This window comes from Lepisosteus platostomus, chromosome 23 (assembly GCF_059453375.1).
Source record: "Lepisosteus platostomus isolate fLepPlt1 chromosome 23, fLepPlt1.hap1, whole genome shotgun sequence".
Lineage (NCBI taxonomy): Eukaryota > Metazoa > Chordata > Actinopteri > Semionotiformes > Lepisosteidae > Lepisosteus > Lepisosteus platostomus.
Window position 1 is genome coordinate 17,238,184 of NC_142633.1, and position 18,266 is coordinate 17,256,449.

The 18,266-nt window shown below is 46.9% G+C and overlaps 2 long non-coding RNA genes across 2 annotated transcripts in view; one reads left to right on the forward strand and one right to left on the reverse strand.

Annotated features, from left to right (window-relative positions):
• LOC148642222 (uncharacterized) overlaps nucleotides 1-9,936 on the reverse strand; it is a 37,226-nt gene extending 27,290 nt beyond the window's left edge. Inside the window, exon 1 of the long non-coding RNA XR_015929601.1 lies at nucleotides 9,810-9,936. This is a non-coding gene — a long non-coding RNA (uncharacterized LOC148642222). The remainder of the gene's footprint in view (nucleotides 1-9,809) is intronic.
• Nucleotides 9,829-16,700, forward strand: LOC148642223 (uncharacterized). The gene is made up of 3 exons (XR_015929608.1): nucleotides 9,829-9,912; nucleotides 11,097-11,185; nucleotides 15,707-16,700. It is a non-coding gene; the product is annotated as an uncharacterized LOC148642223 (long non-coding RNA).
• The last annotated feature ends 1,566 nt before the right edge of the window (nucleotides 16,701-18,266 follow it).

Consider the following 18,266-nt stretch of genomic DNA (forward strand, 5'->3'; position numbering starts at 1 on the left):
TTCAGAAAGGGTTAAATGAGGAGCGAAAGGGCCCTTCTGTCCAATTACTGAAAGAAAAATGCTACCTGTGACCCCTGGGGGTCAGAGGGCGCCAATGTCTGTGGCAGCGACACACTCATGTTCTTTGTGTCGCGGAGGAGATGAACCTCCGAAGTGTTTATCTAAGACACCCGGTGCCACATGGTAAAGGAATAAATATTTTTTAGGCTGAAAGCTGCCACTTAAGAGTATTAATTTATTGGGGAGAGGAACTGTGGGTCAAACCCTTTAACAGACAGCTTCAGGAATATGCACACAAAAATCACGCTATAAATCAGACTAGGCTATTCATACACAGAAGAGCTTGTTAACTTTCTTCTGTTCATCCATTTATTTTATTACGTTATAAGAGTGGGAAAAAAAGCTGCGCCCGTTTCAGAACAGGGTAACAGCACACACGGTGACTTCATGTGTTTATTATTGTTCACACCTTCCATCTGCTGCCCATCATACTTGTGAGAATAACAGGCCTTCATGTTATTCCCAGTATGGATTGTTCTGAAGAGCTGCAGGTGATGCTCCAAGAATAAGACTAACGTGGTTAAAAAAGGATGAGAGAGATATACTGTATATATCGACTGTGGCATAACAGTGAAGTGCTCCTGTGCACCTGGTGCCCTCAGGTCTATCCCTCTTGAAAGCACCTGGGATGGCAGAGACCAGAATAATCTCAAAGACAATAACAAAATACACTAAGAACAGGATAATTCCTACATTATTCTGTGCATGAAGTTTACTGCACAGCAGTCCAAAACAGGAAAAAGACTTAACAGCTGAAAACACTAATATAATATTATTCTATCCTTACTAAACACACAAAGCCCCTTCCTGCCTCCTTGCACTCATATTGTGCCTCTCCTACACAATCCTGTTATTGCTTTGGCCCAGGCCCACACTTGTGGCCTAATACCTCCGGACACAATGGCGCGGCTCTGGGGTCGAGTGGCGCAGTGAGCGCTCTGGACTGCCGGGGGCACGGATTAACGGCCGGGGTTTATTTCCTCCTCACTGAGTTACAAGGGATTAAGCCCCTGAATTAATCTTCTACTTGTTAGGTTAACGAGCAAGGTGCAATCACATTACTCCTGGAGCCTTGCAAGGCAGCTCAGTCTTGACTTTCATATATTCCTTCTGCGTCTTTAGAAGGCGGCAGCACAATTTCCGCCGGTCAGCCAGGCAAAGCTGTTTGGGTCCTTATGCAAAATTATAAGCAAAAATCAAAGAGGGGCCACTCTTCCAATGCTCACTGTTCAGACATTTCTCAATGTAATCACATATTAATTAAATGCTACAGAGGTGAAGGAATCCGCTAACAGCAATGCAAGAAAGGTCTGTTTCAAGGGCAGCTTCTATTTTCACCAGCTGAGCCCCACTTCCCAGAACATGAAAACAACACCAACAGGGTGAACCCTGTCATAGCTCATCGCAGGAGAAAAGGGCTTTGATGGTACTCCTGTAACAGGCTTACAAAGGCTCAGTAAAGTATGCCTTGCATCTGTAGCAACACTTCCAGTTTTCTTGGAAAACATCATTGCCGTTTCCATAATAAATCTTGGTTCACAGTGCGCCAGGCACTAATACAGTAGGCTTCAGTGCAGGAATGCAGAAATGAAGGGGTGTGTGGTGCAGGCATGCAGGAATTAGAAGAGAAGGAAGAGCCTACCCCTGAAGTAAGTACACCTTCCTAAACTGTACATACCTGATCGTCTGAAATCCAAGCTGAGTTACTGCCTAGCACTATATAAGATAAATAGAAATGCCAAGTAAAATGTAAAAAATGCGTATCGCTTTTAGACCCACAAGAGTTTGGGAAAGGAACTCTGAAAATATTCAAATGAATTATGGACATACTTCATCCATAGGCACCCTATAGAATGTGCCCATGCTCTGTGCTCCTTGGGATAAAAATTAAAGTGTGGCCCTGTGGCCAGTTGCAAAAAAACACCTCATGCAGACTGTCCTGCAGTTTGAAATGTAGAACAAGGAAAGTCAGTCAGCACCCTGAAACAGTCAAAAGTATCTATATTTAACACTTCTCTGATGTAAACCTTATATGAAATAATCCTAAAATTTTTACACAGCCAGCATGTTTATACTTATTATTCTGAACCTGAGAATGAATTAAATTAATGTATTTATATATAATTTAATTATATCCATAAAGAACAGAAAAGCTGTTTATAAACAAATTGAATTTGAAATTCCAACAGTATGAAGTCTCATATACTTCATACATTTTATAAACACACAAACTATTATTATTATTATTATTGTTGTTATTATTATTATTTTTACTGATATCTATCTTTACAACTAAGATATAGAAAAATGCTTACACTTTTTTTGGGCATTTTTTGCTGATAACAAAAAAAACAAACCCAGATGCTTATTTTGAAGCAAGAGCAGTAAGAAGATGGAGAAAAATAAATTCAGATGAAACCTTGGTATATTTTTGAAAGAATGCTGGGGATCCATGGAGACAGGCTATTGACAGGTTAAGGTCAAACCTAACCAAAAGACAAATAAATAAACTGCTAAATGAAAATGCTGAGAACATTACATCAGGGCCACATTTAACTTTGGCAGTTTAAGTCGGGATTAACGCACCGTTATGTTAAATTGTTTTTAATCTCTGTGCAGCAAGCGGCAGGGGGCTGGTGTGCCGTATGGGAACATGAGAACCTCACTCCTGAGGAGCACGATGGAATCACAACTTTCCCTTCCCTCCCACGGGAGCCCAGCCCAGCTGTCAGGAGCCGCAGCGAGGCCTGAATGAAATACATTTAAACAGGCAGCGTTTCGCAACACTCGATTCTCCAGATTGCAATAATTTATCCTTAACTTTGTAAAGCCCGGGCCGACCGCTTACACCCGCGCACACATACGCTGCCCGGCCATTTTTCAACAGGGACACAAACAGCCTCTCGCTGGGGCTCTGACAGCTACCCCACCCTGCCTGCTCCCAGCTCCTTTCACACCGCCTCTCAAAAGAAACTAGTTTCCCCCATTTGAAGGATTAGTGCTCGGGTGGATGGGGTGGGGAGGGCTTTTTTTTTCTCTCGAATTCCCTGGAACAGAAACTGATTTTTTTTTTAATTATTATTTCTGATCCCATAAGATGCGGCCTCTGTTCTTTTTTTTTCCCTCAAGAAGACGAAGCAGAAGAAGGAGAATCTGCGCTTTCACAAGAAACAATCCCGCAGAACCTCCGAATGAAGTGGCACTCAATTAAGGACTACCCATTGAGATGCCTAACTTGGAGTGAATACCAATCCCGAAAAGGAATTCACTCCCATGAATAGATTGGGGGCTTCATGAAATATTAAAGAGCAGACGGATTTCCCACAATATTTGTACACCTCCCTTTGTGAGGATTTCTCCCTTCATTGAGCTAGAAACTGTTAACACATCCGCTTTGACACGCAGCCTGGGCCGCTATTAAAGTCCCAGGGTCCCCCTCTTGCAGGCCTTGTCAGGCCCCCGAGAGGAAGAGAGGCTCTGAGCTATTCATGGAAAGGATTACAGGGCTTTTAATGACCACCTGCCCGTCCATTCTCTCCCTCTTTGTGTCCACCCAACCAATCGCCGCGGTGCGACTTAAAAAGAGAAAATGCAGAAAGGCCTTGCACATCGCTCGGCCGATGTGCTCTGCTTTTCTGGCTGCCTTCATTATACTTACCACAATAGCACTGGCAGTAACAATATCAGTAACAGCAGAAAAAGTAGTAACTTTGGTAGTAGAGGTAGTAATTGTAGCAGGAGTAGCAATAATTACTAGTTGCACACTATAGCACAGTGATAGCAGAGGTAGTACGACTAATATTTGAAGTAACAGTAGCAGCAGTGGCTGCTGTAGTAGCAACGGTAGAACCCTACTGAGCTGTTAGCAGCAGCGAGAGGAAGCAGCAGCAGTAGTTCAGTGGAATCCGATGTGAATGCCAGGTCTGTTTCTGTTCATCAAAAGGGATGCGCTGGACAGCCTGCGTTCTCGGTTCTGACTGCAGTGTCCCATTCCGCTCGGAGAGCTCCTGCTACAGCCTCTCCGACAACAGCTATTTCCGGTGGTGAGCTGTTCTGTGCTTTGCCCTTGGGTACGAGGTACTGTATCTCAGAAACGTTTACTGTGGTATTTCGCCGCAAAAAGGAGTACACTTAGCTTCATGTACCATAGCAAAGTGAGACCACAGCAACAGTGTGCTGAAGCACCAACAGGCATCACAGGGTAAGGCGTGATGCACTGTTTGAAAAAGCATCACCAGCAAAGGTCACAGCAGAGTATAAAAGCCATGAGAAAACTATAAATACAAAATGCAAATTCATTATGCTAGAGAGCATGCTTATACTATAGATCTGAAAGCTTCCTATGAAAGCTTGTTATTTTGCATGCTTTGAATTGAATCTAGATGTGGTTTGACAGTTTCCTGCGCTTCAGTCCCGAAACTCGATGCCTGCTTGGGTGACCTTTCTAAATAACTTGACGATCTCCTGCTCAATTTGGACTGTAGTCACTGTTATGAAAATGACTCATTGCTAAAGCACTGGGTGTCTCTCTAGAAAATGAAAACTCTCTGATCGATATGGATAATTTCTCGGTTTCTAAATGTTACATTCAGTTTCTGAAAGAAAAACTTTCTGTTAAGCAATCAGTTCCTTTGGGTATTTGTAATCAAGCAGGCTGTTTACAGAATTTAATCAAGATTATTTTTAATCAAGTCCTCTCTGTTTGCAGACTGTGGTACCAATGACAATTGGTCTACTTCATACTAAAATGGTTTCAGTAGAAAGACTAATAATATACATGACAAGATCCCCCCAAAATATATTAAAACTAAAGTCCATGTTGAAGAGAGGTTATTTGTAAAATCTGATCAAATTTCTACTTAAAGTGTCAGGGCTGTCTGGAGGCCAAGATATGACTGATCTGCACTTGAGTTTGGGTGCGTTCGTTAACAGCAGTGCTTCTCACGGAAGGAAGTTCAGACAGGTTACACATTTCTCTACAACAAAACCAGTAACAGTGTGGTGGGCTGCCTTTTCCTCACTTAAAACCTTTTCAGTTATCCCCCTACATTATTAAGCTTATGTTCTTCATTTCTGGGTTTTGACTTTTTTTGTCATTAAGTTTCTTAATGACAGTATGACATTATGTTTTGAAAAAAAAGTGATGAGATTGCAAGTGCCTAACAAAAGCTCTGGACGACTTAATAATGCTTATCAGATTTCCTGTGAACTCCATGAAATCGTGGTGACCTCACCTGCTCTCAGGCACCACGGCTCTGCGCTGGAGAGAGACTTTTCACTCACTCCCTGCGCAAGTTATGGGGCTGAGTTGTGGGTCCCCAGACCAGCAGAGGCTCGAGTGAACCCCTCCTTTCTCCTGTTGCGTCTTCTTTGTCCCTGCCAGGTATGTAACGTTTCAACAACCCCTCCACCAGTCACCACAAGCAGTATGTATCATGTATCACATTTCTCTCAGTAAAGCGACATGCTTCTTGGGCTTCGCCGATCTGTATCAGTTTCTGCCGAGCAACTCTCTCTTTCAGACAAACACACCTGCTTTTCTGTCACTGCTGGGACTTCCCACTGACTCACATTCTGTTCACTAGTCTCCAATCAGAGAAATTAAACTCTACACAGGGTTAAAGCATTTCTCAAACAAAGGCACTTTACAATTTAAAAGAACGTGCCCTTTAGTTTATTAAAAAAAAACTTTCTGTTGTGGAGACATCCCAAAATCACTCATTAGGGACATCTTCTCAAATGTTTCTTGCTTCAAATTAAATAGTGCATATACAGCTGAGAGGACATGTAAATAGGAATCTGCAGTGATATTATAAAAATACAAAATATTTCTGAAGAACAATATATATAAAAATAATATTTCTTCAGGTTTCATATTCATGCGAACTGGGAAAACCTTAATTTCAAAACAGAGTTTCAGGACTTGAAACCCACTGTTTTCCCTGACACTAACAGGAAGACAAAATAGGATGAACACGGTCTTTACAGCATCAGCCAGAGGGCAAAGGTGGACACTGCTATTTCTTTCAAGAAATCGCTGGATAAGAACCTCCAATCAATTAATTAATAGCAACCAAACGAGCTAGATGAGCCGAATAGCCTCTTCTTGTTTATAATCTCTTAGGTGTCTTGGAACAGAGGAGGAATTACGCGCAGGGAGAATCAAAGACACTCAATTGCAGATACACTATAACGCTACACTCCCCCCCAAAAAAAACAACAACAAAAGACAAGGAACCGCGGCGGTTTTGCAGTTCTGTAGGTGGGCACCTCCTTTCTCTGTCTCCAACCTGCTGCTCTGAAAAGACCGGCTCTCAGCCCGGAATAGAAAAGAGAGGGTAGGCAAAGAATGCTGCCTCACAGGCCCTAACACAAGCCAAGGGCAAGAGAGCCTCCGGGCTCCTCTGACAAGAAAGCGGAGAGTGTGTTTAAGGAGTTGGTTAAATCCATCATTAGCATCAGAATGGCAATATATTCGCCAGTATGTCAACATTAGTTAATGTCAGAATCTGGGGGTTGAAAGTAGGCCAAAAAACAGGGCTCTGGCTTATAAATAAGCCATTCATTGCCTTAACGGAGGTCTGTCAATGCAGGCCGCGGCGGTGTGTGTGGCCCAAAGGGAGCTCTGAAAGGCCGCTCGGCTCGGCAGCGAGAGGCGACTGCGCAACGGCGGCGATCGGACGGCCCATCGGCTTCGCCGTCAGGTGCTCCGCCAGGCTCCAGGACGAGGAACAGGCACAGCGCCGCCTGCGGCTCCGAGGCCGAGCAAGGGGAAACCGCACAGAGGGCCGTTCTGTGACTTGTGGGGAAGGAGGGACATGGAGGTGACTCGTGTCAAGCAACCGGGTTGATTTATAAAAACACTGGCTCCTCGGATGCCCTACGGTTCGGGCATCTTCTTCAACACAAGTGAATTTCCAGCCATGTAGCAAAAAGACAGAAAGACACTGGAACGGGCAACCCTAAATCCTTAAAAAGGTCATTTACATCCTCACTGCAATGAGACATCAGTGAGGGTCACATCCCCTGATCATGCTAAGTGAATCTTGAATTTCTTTAATTACCCACAGTTGTTCGCCCTCCCCCTCCTCCTCATATCCCTAACTAGCCAGCACAGCCGGGCCCAGGCCAGGCTGATGAAGTGTTAACACACTCCCTCTGGGCCAGCCTCTGACATGCTGCTCTTTGTTCCACACATTACCTTCCACTGACCTGGAAACTGTTAACATGATCATGTGACCACAGGTCAGGGCTGCACAGGCCCGACCCTCCCCTTGTGCGGTGACAGAGTCACCCGGGGGGGGCACCTGTTAATGCTGAGTGAACAGGGCAAAATTAAACCTGGTGACCCATCTCCGGTCTGAGAAGATTTACTCTTAACTGCGGCCGATCCGGATGTCGTCAAAGATAAAACCTTTGTGTCGGCAGTAGTATGACTTAAAAAACATTTTCCCTTAAATGAGAAAAGGCAAAAATGTGGCAAATGATTCACTTCTAAAACCTCAGCAAGAGTGAAACGCTGACATCCCAGGAATGTATGATTGTTGGCCCCAAAGCCATCACTGGTTTCATGTAAGTTAATGAGTTAAATGATAAACAAGCTTCTGAAAGGTCAGCAGGTACTCGTGAACCTGGCTACTTCCTCCTATAAAACGCTCAGTACGCTGTATTGTAGTCACTCCACATTCTTACAGTGAAATACACACCAGTGGAAAATACATGGACGTACATTAAAGACTGAGATCCGGAGACACGTCTTTACCCAAAGGGTTGTGGGAGTGTGGAACAAGCTGCCCAGCCATGCTGTTGAAGCCAATACCCCGATTTCTTTCAATAAGCAGCTGGATAAGGTCTTGGGGTCAATCAGCTACTAACGAGCAAATGGGCTAGATGGACCGAAAGAGTTATAATAATAATAATTAGTACTTATTATATAAGCGCTTATATAGCGCTTTTCTGGACACTTGGGGGCAGTTGAACCCAATAGCTCCACACTACTATTGCCCTACCTCACCCTGCCTGGTTGCCTTCCTGATATTAGGTATTTTAGGAACAGGCTGTGGAGCCTTTTTCGTGTGTATCTACTTTCTTCAGGTGCGTCTGTGTATTTTATAAAGCCTCAGCACAGATCCTACAGTGATGCAGTGATTTACGCCCTCTGGTGGCAGCAGGGGGTATGGACAGGCTCCCAGACAAGCGGCCCATGAAGGAGGGGCAGTCAGGGCTTGTTCCCCTCACCGGGGCCATATGGTTCCGCACCAGTCCCAGGACGTCGGAGCGAAGGGAGCACATGTTTGGCATCTGGAGAAGGAGGAAGCAGCTCTGTGCATTGTGAGGCGGGGAGCAGAGCTGGACGGGGCCCAGCAGGAGAGCGCACGCTGATCTAAAGACGAGCCAACTGCAGCACATTTCTACAAGCTCCCCTCTTTTTATCGTGCCTCCCGATGGCAGATTGATACCCCGGCTGGAATGCTCCTTCCGAGCCGGCTATTGTCCCCTCTCCCGACTTCATGAACAGCAGAACAGGGAGAGGGGACCCCCCTTTAATCCCCCAAATCAAATCGAACCATGGTTCCCGTTTCTGAATCATTTAGGCTAAATCAAAGCGCCCTGGAAAAGACACGATGGCGGCTCCCTTTGAGGAAACGGACAGACATTTTCAACTTTATTGCCCAAAATGCACTGGAGTCCACTGCTGTTGACACGCAGCCTGAATGGGGTCTTTGATTTAATTGTGCTATTGTCATTTAATACATTTAACTCACAACCGTGGGAGTTTCTTTTTTATTTTTTTTCTTGTTTTTTTTCACCCCCCAACATCAAAGTCATCTCGGAAAAAAAAAACGTGTCTGAATAAGACCTTTGTAAGCTACGAGGATCCAGACGTTTAAAAAAAAACACCGTGTGCCGCTTACACCCGAGTTGAATTACGACACGTTCAAGAAGGACACAGCGAAGTCACAGTTCACCAAGAAAATGTCATTCCGCGCTGCCTATAGTGCGCACTCTCACGTGTGTGCACTCACGGAGGATGTCAGACACCACGACCTAATGTGCGAAAGCTGTTTTCACTTACGAGAACACAATCAGCACACATAAAGGACGTGTTTCAGTAGCTAAGGAAAAGACTATTAGGTTAATTCCATTGTAGCATGACACATATGGCGCTACAGCAAAACAAATTGAAAGACAACAGCGTGTCAAAATGCTTAGTTGCCATTTGACGAAGGAGGGAGAGGAAACTCGAGCAACAAAAACGAAATCTAGCCTTCACTTCTAGTAAATAAAAACATCAAATATAATTACCGAAAGGACCAGTTTTTCTAAGCGCTCCGCTGGGCACCTGAACCAGCTCTGTGGCTTCACGGATATCGGGCGACACCTAGCGGCGACACCGCCTCACAGCGGCTCGGGGCGGCGAGCGACACTCGTGTGAAAGTCAAGCTCCTCCCCAACTCAAATGACCCGAACTGTGCAGAAATGTTATCGCTTCACACACTTCCCACTCACCCGCGTTTGGTAGACTCCCAAAATACCCCTTCGCACCAACCGGTAAAAATATGAATCCCCGTCTCTGGGGGATTTTGACGCCCGCGACACGACCGCCACCTATCTGGGGGGTTTGTACAAGTAATTTAGCTGGTTTTAGGTTCTCCGTGAAAAACTCATTTATTGTAAACTACTATAGAGCACCTCCGACTACATGTTGTCTGCATTGTAAGTCGTAATTATAAACGACGGTGACTCACCGGTTGGGATGGACGGTTAAACTCAAGTTAGTAAACGATTCGTTTCCGTCACTCTTCTGAGCCACAACCGACCCCCGTTGGACGCGACACGTCGATGGCTCTGGTTAGTGGTGTTTTTATGTCCGCGTTATTGAATAAAAGCAACGTTGTTGTTGTTGTTGTTTTCACGTTTTCGGTTTAACCGACGATGAAGTCTTCAACCGACGCGTCGTGACGTTGCCAGTTCAGCCTCGCTTTCAAAGAGCGCGCAGACACAGGGCATGGCGCGCGGCCGTCCCGTGGCGCGTGCGGGGGGCACGCGGGTGGAGCGGTGTTGACCAAAGCCGTTCAGTGTATCTGGGTATTCTAATGGCGTTGGTGATGAGCCGCCTACACCTCCTCTACATTTATGCTGAAGACAAGCTCCAGGAATTGCATATATAGTGTCAGCTGAAAAGTACCAGCTGCCATATCACCCTGCAGCAAAACTGGCTGCTCGTTGAAGCTCAGCAGGTGTGATATTATTATTATTATTATTATTATTATTATTATTATTATTATTATTATATTTGTAATAGTAATACTACTACTACTACTACTACTACTAGTAGTAGGAAAAACTAAGGTTGCTGCTGGAAGAGGTGTTAGTGGGGCCAGCAGGGGGCGCTCACCCTGTGATCCATGTGGGTCCTAATGCCCCAGTATAGTGACGGGGACACTATACTGTAAACAGGCGCCGTCCTTCGGATGAGACGTAAAACTGAGGTCCTGACTCTCTGTGGTCATTAAAAAATCCCAGGGCGTTTCTCGAAAAGAGTAGGGGTGTTACCCCGGAGTCCTGGCCAAATTTCCCATTGGCCCTTACCAATCATGGCCTCCTAATAATCCCCATCACTGAACTGGCTTCATCACTCTGCTCTCCTCCCCACTGAGAGCTGGGGTGTGGGGAGCGTTCTGGCGCACTATGGCTGCCGTCGCATCATCCAGGTGGGGCTGCACACTGGGGGTGGTGGAGGAGAGTCCCCATTACCTGTAAAGCGCTTTGAGTGGAGTGTCCAGAAAAGCTCAATATATATGTGTAAGGAATTATTATTATTATTATTATTATTATTATTATTATTATTATTATTATTATACCTGCTAAGAGTGCTTCGCTGCTGATCTAGTCGGTATGTGGGCTGCAGTATGAGGGTTTAGCCACAAGGTGTCATGATAACTCCTCTTTGTAAACTATTGAGACTCGTTCGTTACATGGGTTGAGAGAATAGAAACAGTAATATTTCATTGCATTTCTACACCACTCTTCAGACAGGTGGAGACCCACTCTAGTGCCACTGAAGGGCTGCTCCCCACCTGTGTGACCCACAGGAGCTGCAGTACACAGCACATCAGAGGAAGTAAGTGACCAATGACTAAACAATAATTAGATAATTAGATAGATAGATACTTTATTGATCCCGTGAGGGATATTGCAGAAATTAGATTGCAGAATTAGAAGTTTTTGCAGTATTGCCAGCAAGATGAATGAATGAATTAGAGAACAGAAATCCTCTTAAACTTTATTCAGTCAGGGAACAGCTGTCTGACTTAAGTAATTTTGATAACACTCCTAACTCACCCTTTAATATTTCCTTCTGAATCCATCCATCCATTTTCTAACTGCTGCTTCCAGTTCAGAGTCATGGGGGAGCCCGGGCCTGTCTGGGCTTGCAGCGGGCACAGTGGTGCACAGCGTGGGGCAATGGCCAAGCAATGGTGCAGGACGCCAGGGCAGACAGTCACAAACACACGCACACACTCGCACCAGGGCCAGCTTTCCCAGAAGCCAGTTGACCTGCCAGTACGCCTTTGGACTGTGGGAGGAAACCCACACGAGCCCGGGGAGAACATACAGACCCCAGGCTCCAGCGCTGTGCAATGCAATGCTAAACACTGCACCACCCTCTATTGAATACAATGCAACGTGAAGGTTTGTCCGTGACACTGAGTACAATGGTGTACAATGTCTGTCTATCCCCCAGGTTGTTCTGTGAGACTGTGGTGGGCGCTGACATTGGTAGCAGGATGGCCTGTCGAGGGAGTGTTGAGGTCTAATGATCCATGGGATGGATCCGTGTGTTTCACCACCTGTCCACAAGGGTGGAGATCCGGGACTTGTGCTGGCCAGCTGGGAGATGGATGCCTGTCTCGGGACTATCCTCCAGCCAGTCAGACGTGGTGCCACAGAAAGAGCTCTGTGTGCGTGTGTGCGTGTGTGCGTGTGTGCGCGTGGGGTGCCCGAATGTCCTGGCCTTCCAGTGTACCTGCTGGTGCATTAGGGACTCCTCCCACCTCGAATGAACAGGTCAGAGATTCTCACCTGCTGGTTCTCACCTGCTCCACCGAGCTCTCAGGTGCTAGATCTCGTTAGCCTGGTCAGCATGGCATCCCCTGGCCAGATTTAGAACGAGCTCTCCTGGGTCTCCAGGGTTTGTTTAAGGGCAGCCTGGGGAGGGGGTGAGATTAATACTGGAACAAGTAAATCGATAGGTTCCCCACCTTAAAATGGACAGATTCCCAACATATTTTTCTAAACAAAAAAATGACAGTGTTCTTTGACATGTGTGTGCCTCCCTATCTCCAGAAGATCAGAGCAGAAGACTGTCTGTTAATCCCCTGATCTTCTAAAGAAAATGATTATCTTCCTGAGGTGGGACTAAGGGCGGAGCTGTGGCTCCGATCTGCGCCTGTGGCTGGAGGGTTGCCAGTTCGTATCCCGCGGCCAGCAGAGGAATCCTACTGGGCCCCTGAACAAGGCCCTTAACCCCAACTGCTCCAGGGGTGCTGTATAAGTGGCTGACCCTGCGCTCTGACCCCCAGCTTCCCTGTCTGTGTGTCTCATGGAGAGCAAGCTGGGGTCTGTGAAAAGACAAATTCCCAATACAAGAAATTGTACATGGCCAATAGAGTGATTTTAACTGGATTGTTGTCTGGTTCACATTTTCATTGTATTTTTGATCAACTGCAAACGTGCACAGCAACTAACCAGCAGGAGGAGACATACCCGTGAGGAAGACGCATTTACACAACAGTACTGTACACGTCCCCAGCGTTTCTGGCTCACAAACAATTTGGAACTGCAGTGCGGGTAGCTAATAGCTGCCAAACATCGTGAATGAATTATGCTGCAAATCATTCATGACTCTGTTTCTGTGCTCACTTATGGCTTCATTCTGCATCCACTCCCCCCTGGTGCTGATATGCAGGAATGAGGGACGTTTCCAGAGAAACAGGTGCTACTGTCGAGCTCATGCTGTGGGCTGGACAGTAGCTGGATGACTCTGCGTTCATTTCAGTGCGGAGGAGACGTGGTGTCGGGCAGTGGTCGTTATTTGTGCCCAGCAGGTGGATCTGATGAAGCCGATCCACGGCTCCTGTGGATTTAGGGTTCAGGTTAGGGGTTCTAACATGCAATGTTTCCGTGCACGGGGTGGGGGGGTGTCGGTCATGCCCCGCAGGCCTGCAGGTGGCGGGGTTTAGCCAGCAAAGGCCCGGTGTAGCTCATGGGGAATGGACCTCCTGTGGCTCCACCTTCGCTGATTCCCAACAAGGACAAACGCAGCCCCCGAGCTCCGGGGATCTCCCTTACTTCATTCAGTCCTTCTTGGTATTCCTGCTGGATAAGCAGGCCCTGGATGGGACTGGAGTCCTATTATGGTTTGATGGCCTTGCTAGATACTTTGCATGTTTTATTTTAGGCTAACAAGCTCTGCCTTGGCTCTGACTGGAAGGGGAGGGTGATTATTCGCCTTTATCGCGCAGCATGGCGTTATCTGTTGTTGATAACACAGGACAGCTTTCCCCTGCGTGACGGCATGTCTGCTGTGATCAGCGCAGGGCCTCCGAGCAGAGCCCAGCTCCCCCTGTCACTCACACCCCCCCCGGCATGCAGCGGCCTGACTGACTCCTGGCTAAGACGAGGCGGATCGTTAACAAGCTGATTACTGCTTTGCACAAGTCAGGGGCTGGACAGGATCAGACCGTTTGCATGGGAAGCTCTGCTTTGGACAGCGGCTCTGCTTAGAAGGAAATGGGCGGCAGGAATCCGTTGTAGAATGTTTTCAGCTGTTTTAGTTCCTCATTGAACCACACGAGCAGAGCAAGAACAGGCTCTCATTTACAATGACTGCCTGGAAAGTTGATTGTTCTGTTCTTATTTAGTTTGCCTGTCTGAACAGCAGGGCTCTTGGAGTGCTCTGAGTGCTCTGGGCTACAGCAGCAGGGCTTTGACCCAAGACCTTCGGGTCCAGAATCCAGGGTTGATCTTTCTTCCAAGCTGTGGTCCAGCTTTTGCTGGAATATCTTCACTCTGCCCACAAAGGGAAAAGTCACATGGTGTCTTTTTTGGTTTTTTATTGAGTCCGGGGCGACGGCTGAGGGCTTAATTAAAAAAAGGAAACCAAACTGGCGTGGATAAATGCGCCAGCCGACTGAATCAGTACAGCAAGGGACGCCTGAGGGTGCGAATGGGGCTGTGCAAGAGCCGAACCCAGTCTGCTCATCTGCACAGCACGCCCCCAGTGGAACAGCTGTTCTTGCAACCAACCTCCAGGGGGCGCCACAGTCAGTGGGCACTGACCCAAGATGCATGCAGACTAAAAGAAAGGTTTTGCAGTAGTGGAATGAAGCAGGGTTTGGGAGTCTCTACCTGCACTATATGCATTGTGTAATCGTACCTTTACCCTTCAGCTACCTTTACTGTGGTAACTCTACCGAGCACCTTTGTAGTTTGTCCGTGACGTTACCATGGTTACACCTTGCCTTTCCTCAGACACTGTTCCTGACTGCGGGCCTCATGCTTTGACACAGGCTCACCAGGACTGTGCCATGCCCTGCCTCTAGCACGTCGAGCTGAGCGACCCATTCCAAAGGGCCCTAGTGTTTAAATAAGAGCTACTTTCGTCCCCCGCAATGAAAATGAGTTTGCCGGTGACGCTGACTGGACAACGAAACACTGCTGAAAAGAAAACATTAACTAAGGAAGTCAGCCCTCAAGGCCTCCTTTTCCCAAACTACTCTGCCTTCATGAACCCGGACAGGAAATGCCAACACAGCTGTTGCACTGAGCAGGACTAGGCCGCGGCCCTCCCTGTCAGACTGGCAGCGCGAACTGACACAGAGGAGAGAGACGCAGCTCTGTCTTTTCGGGGAAAAGTTTTTTTTCTGCTGTGACCGGCCCACGGACTGAACTCTGCCGCTCGGCTCTGGCATTTGTGTTTTGCAGGTTCTGACAAGCGTGTCTAAATCTTTTATCAGGTGGTGAGCAAAGACATTCACGTTCACGAACGCACTTTCTTTCATCACTCACACACACACACACAGCCCTTTCATTTCCATTTGAGCCCAGCGTTTCTGTCTCTCCATCTCTCCAGAAGAAACTGCACACGTGCGATAAAAACTGCACACGTCTCTGGAAGCTCTGGCTCTGGCAGAAGACAGCAGACAGTTTGTCGAGAGAACCAAACAGACACAGTGTGGGAGACTCTCCTTCTGTTTTTTTGCAATTTGATTAAGGGAGAAAGATCTGCTATAAACACACAATGAATCTTCATTCACTGTTGTTTTTGTTTTATACTGTACATGTGTGCAGTGGCCTTCCTGTTGTCTCAGTAATTCCGTAATAACTTTGCAATGCCAAAGAATGTTTGTTAGAAAACTAGGTTTCTAAGCGTTGTATCACATTCTTCATGTTTATGTCTTATGAACACAACTGAGAAAATGTGTCGGTAAGAGGGGCAGAGCGTGGGTCATGGTTTGGAGACTCACAGGCTCAGTCTGTGTGGCGCGATTCATATTTGTCATAAATTGGACCAAAAACATTTCCGGCAACATGCTCCGACACCTGTTTCCAGATGTTAAGGGGTGTTTCTGCTTCCTAGATCTGCTGCTGTCATCTTTCCTGATGCAAGACTATGCTTGCAGCTGCGGACCTACAGAAGGTTGCCCTGGCCTCATGGGGGGTGAGGTGACACCTCACTCGCACACAGGAAATAAGGCCTGCTGTCCTGCTGGGCTCAGCGCTGTTTGCAGCTTTGGATTGCAAGACGAAAGGATTTATCAACACGGGAACACGACTCGGGAGCTCTTCTTTTCAAACAGCGGCAGTAAGTGCCGTGGAGTCTTGGTTCTGCTCTGTCACAGCTCAAGTAAGGTGGAGCAGGAGTAATGCTTTCTCTGTCTCTCTGTTCTTGGGGTTCCGGGGCCATATACTGTACAACTTTCAGCCTGGGGTTGAGTAAGCAGAATCTGGGTTCTGCTCTGATCAAAACCAGAGGCTGACCCCATAAAAAAGGAACGAGACAAGGAATTAGGAACTAGGGGTAGGATTCTGTAGTGAACTCTCCAGCAGAGGCAAACTTAAATCACACCAGATGGGGAAGTAACAGCTTTTCACCTTTTCTAGATGATTGACCTGTCTTTCAAAAGAAATCCCCAGGGTCTGAAAATTGCTGGAAGAAACCTTCCTTGATGCTTCTCAGAACACAGACTTTCTTGTCTCCTGGCATGCAGGGAGTTTGAATCTAAGCTAGCTTTTCTCACCAGGTTTTTTATTGATCATCAGAATACCACAGCCAGCTGGGAAGTATTGATCCAAACCTAAATTATGGCCCAGAGGTTTCTTGGTAACTGAAGGCAGACTGTATTATTGCATTCAAAATATATTTAATAAAAAAAATGCACAGAGCTTTGGAATTAAAAATGAGCAAATAAAGGAAATTAGCAGATGCAGGCCTATCCCATCTCATTGAGTGACCACTAATCACATTCATTGTTCCCAGTGCGAGGGGAAAGCCCACTTCCACAAGCTGAAAGGCCTTCAATTTTCATCTCAAAAAGGCAATCAGCTAATACGGTCATTTCAGCCAGGGCTAATTTATGACAGTAAGAGACACTTGAATTACTCCCCAAATCCATTTTCTAATTGATTCAGCATCCTGGCTGCCAAAGGTCTGAGGAAATAAGTGTCTTTATAAAATATCGCAGCCCCCGAATCCAACCCTCTCCACTCTGTTCCTCTGAGTTCTGCTCCCAGGAGAGATGCTGGACCTTTCCCCTGTTACTGGCAGCTTCGGCTTCTCTTATACAGCTCCTAATTAGCCAAAAAGTTAACTGTTCATCAATAAAAGGGTGCAGCCCATAGCACCGTTTCAGTCAAACGCTTATTGGGTTTGCTTTTATTCAACAGTTGTTGTATTTTTTTACTCACGGGGGCAGAGTAAAAAGTTTGTGCAGCACTTTCGCAATGCTTGTCGGTCCTTCCTAAACAGAGACCAAAGTCACAATAAATGATTCTGGTAAAAGACTTAGTATCTGACACCATCCCCGTTTTAGTTCAGTTTATATATCGTATGCACAGGTGCAACGAAATGATTATTTCTGGATTCTGTGTTTGATATCAAGTGACTTTATATGTAACGTGTATGAGAGAATATATTGAAATATCTGGTTTATGTATAACACATTGTAAAAGCACTGTAAAGTTTACATTCGAACCAGAGGCGTCAGTTCTCTTCATCGGAGGAGGGAAGCACTGGCACAGGTCTGCGCTAGATCTGTTCTTAAGCACAGTTAGGACGGAGTCTTCTGCCCCCTCCTCTGCTGCCTGAGCCCCCAAACCCACATGCCCCACGGCGCCGCTGCCCCGGCCTCCCTGCGAGGATGAGCAGGCCCTGAGGAATGTGTCACGGGCTGTGGGCTCGGCCCGGGGGGCAGGAAGAGATAGAATCTGTCTGCTTTTCTTCTGGTCACCTGCTTATCACGGGAGGCGATAACGCTCCGTCTGGGGCTGGGAAGCGAAGGCTGTGGAACCCGTGTATTTACACAGAGCGCGCAGCTGCTGCGCATGTGGAGAAAGAGAGGGGAGGAGGGAGATACTGTCGGGGTGACTCTTCACAGCCAGAGGTCTAGAGAGACCTGTACACCCTGCAGGACAGCGTGGGGCTCGACTGGTCTAAACAATCCTGAAAACAAACTACCCGCCTCTGACAAAGCCCCCTCAGTGAGTCCATCAGCAATAGCAGCTGGAGGTTAATGCCCAGAGCCTGGGGCAGAATTAGGCTTCTGCTGCTCTTGACCTCCCATCCCAACACATCCAAAGTCGGGCTTATTTAGCCCTGATGGACTCACAGCAGGGTTACCAATGGGATAGGCCTCCGGATTCGCGCCCCTGCTGTCTGTCTGAGAGGTCGGCAGCGGGCCCTCGGCCTCTCGGAGTAAACCATGGAAAACCCGTGGGAGAGCTGAGGGAAACTCCCCAGAGGGCCGGGCCATGCGGACGTGCGGATGGTGGTGTCTGCTGTTAGAGAACTCAAATGCCAATGTGAGCAGAGGGAAATATTCGTCTCCAATCAGGATAAAGTTTCCTCTATTGACTTCCTCTGTGCTGTATGACCTCCAGACAGGTGTCTTGTCTTGGAGACAATGGTCCATGCACAATTG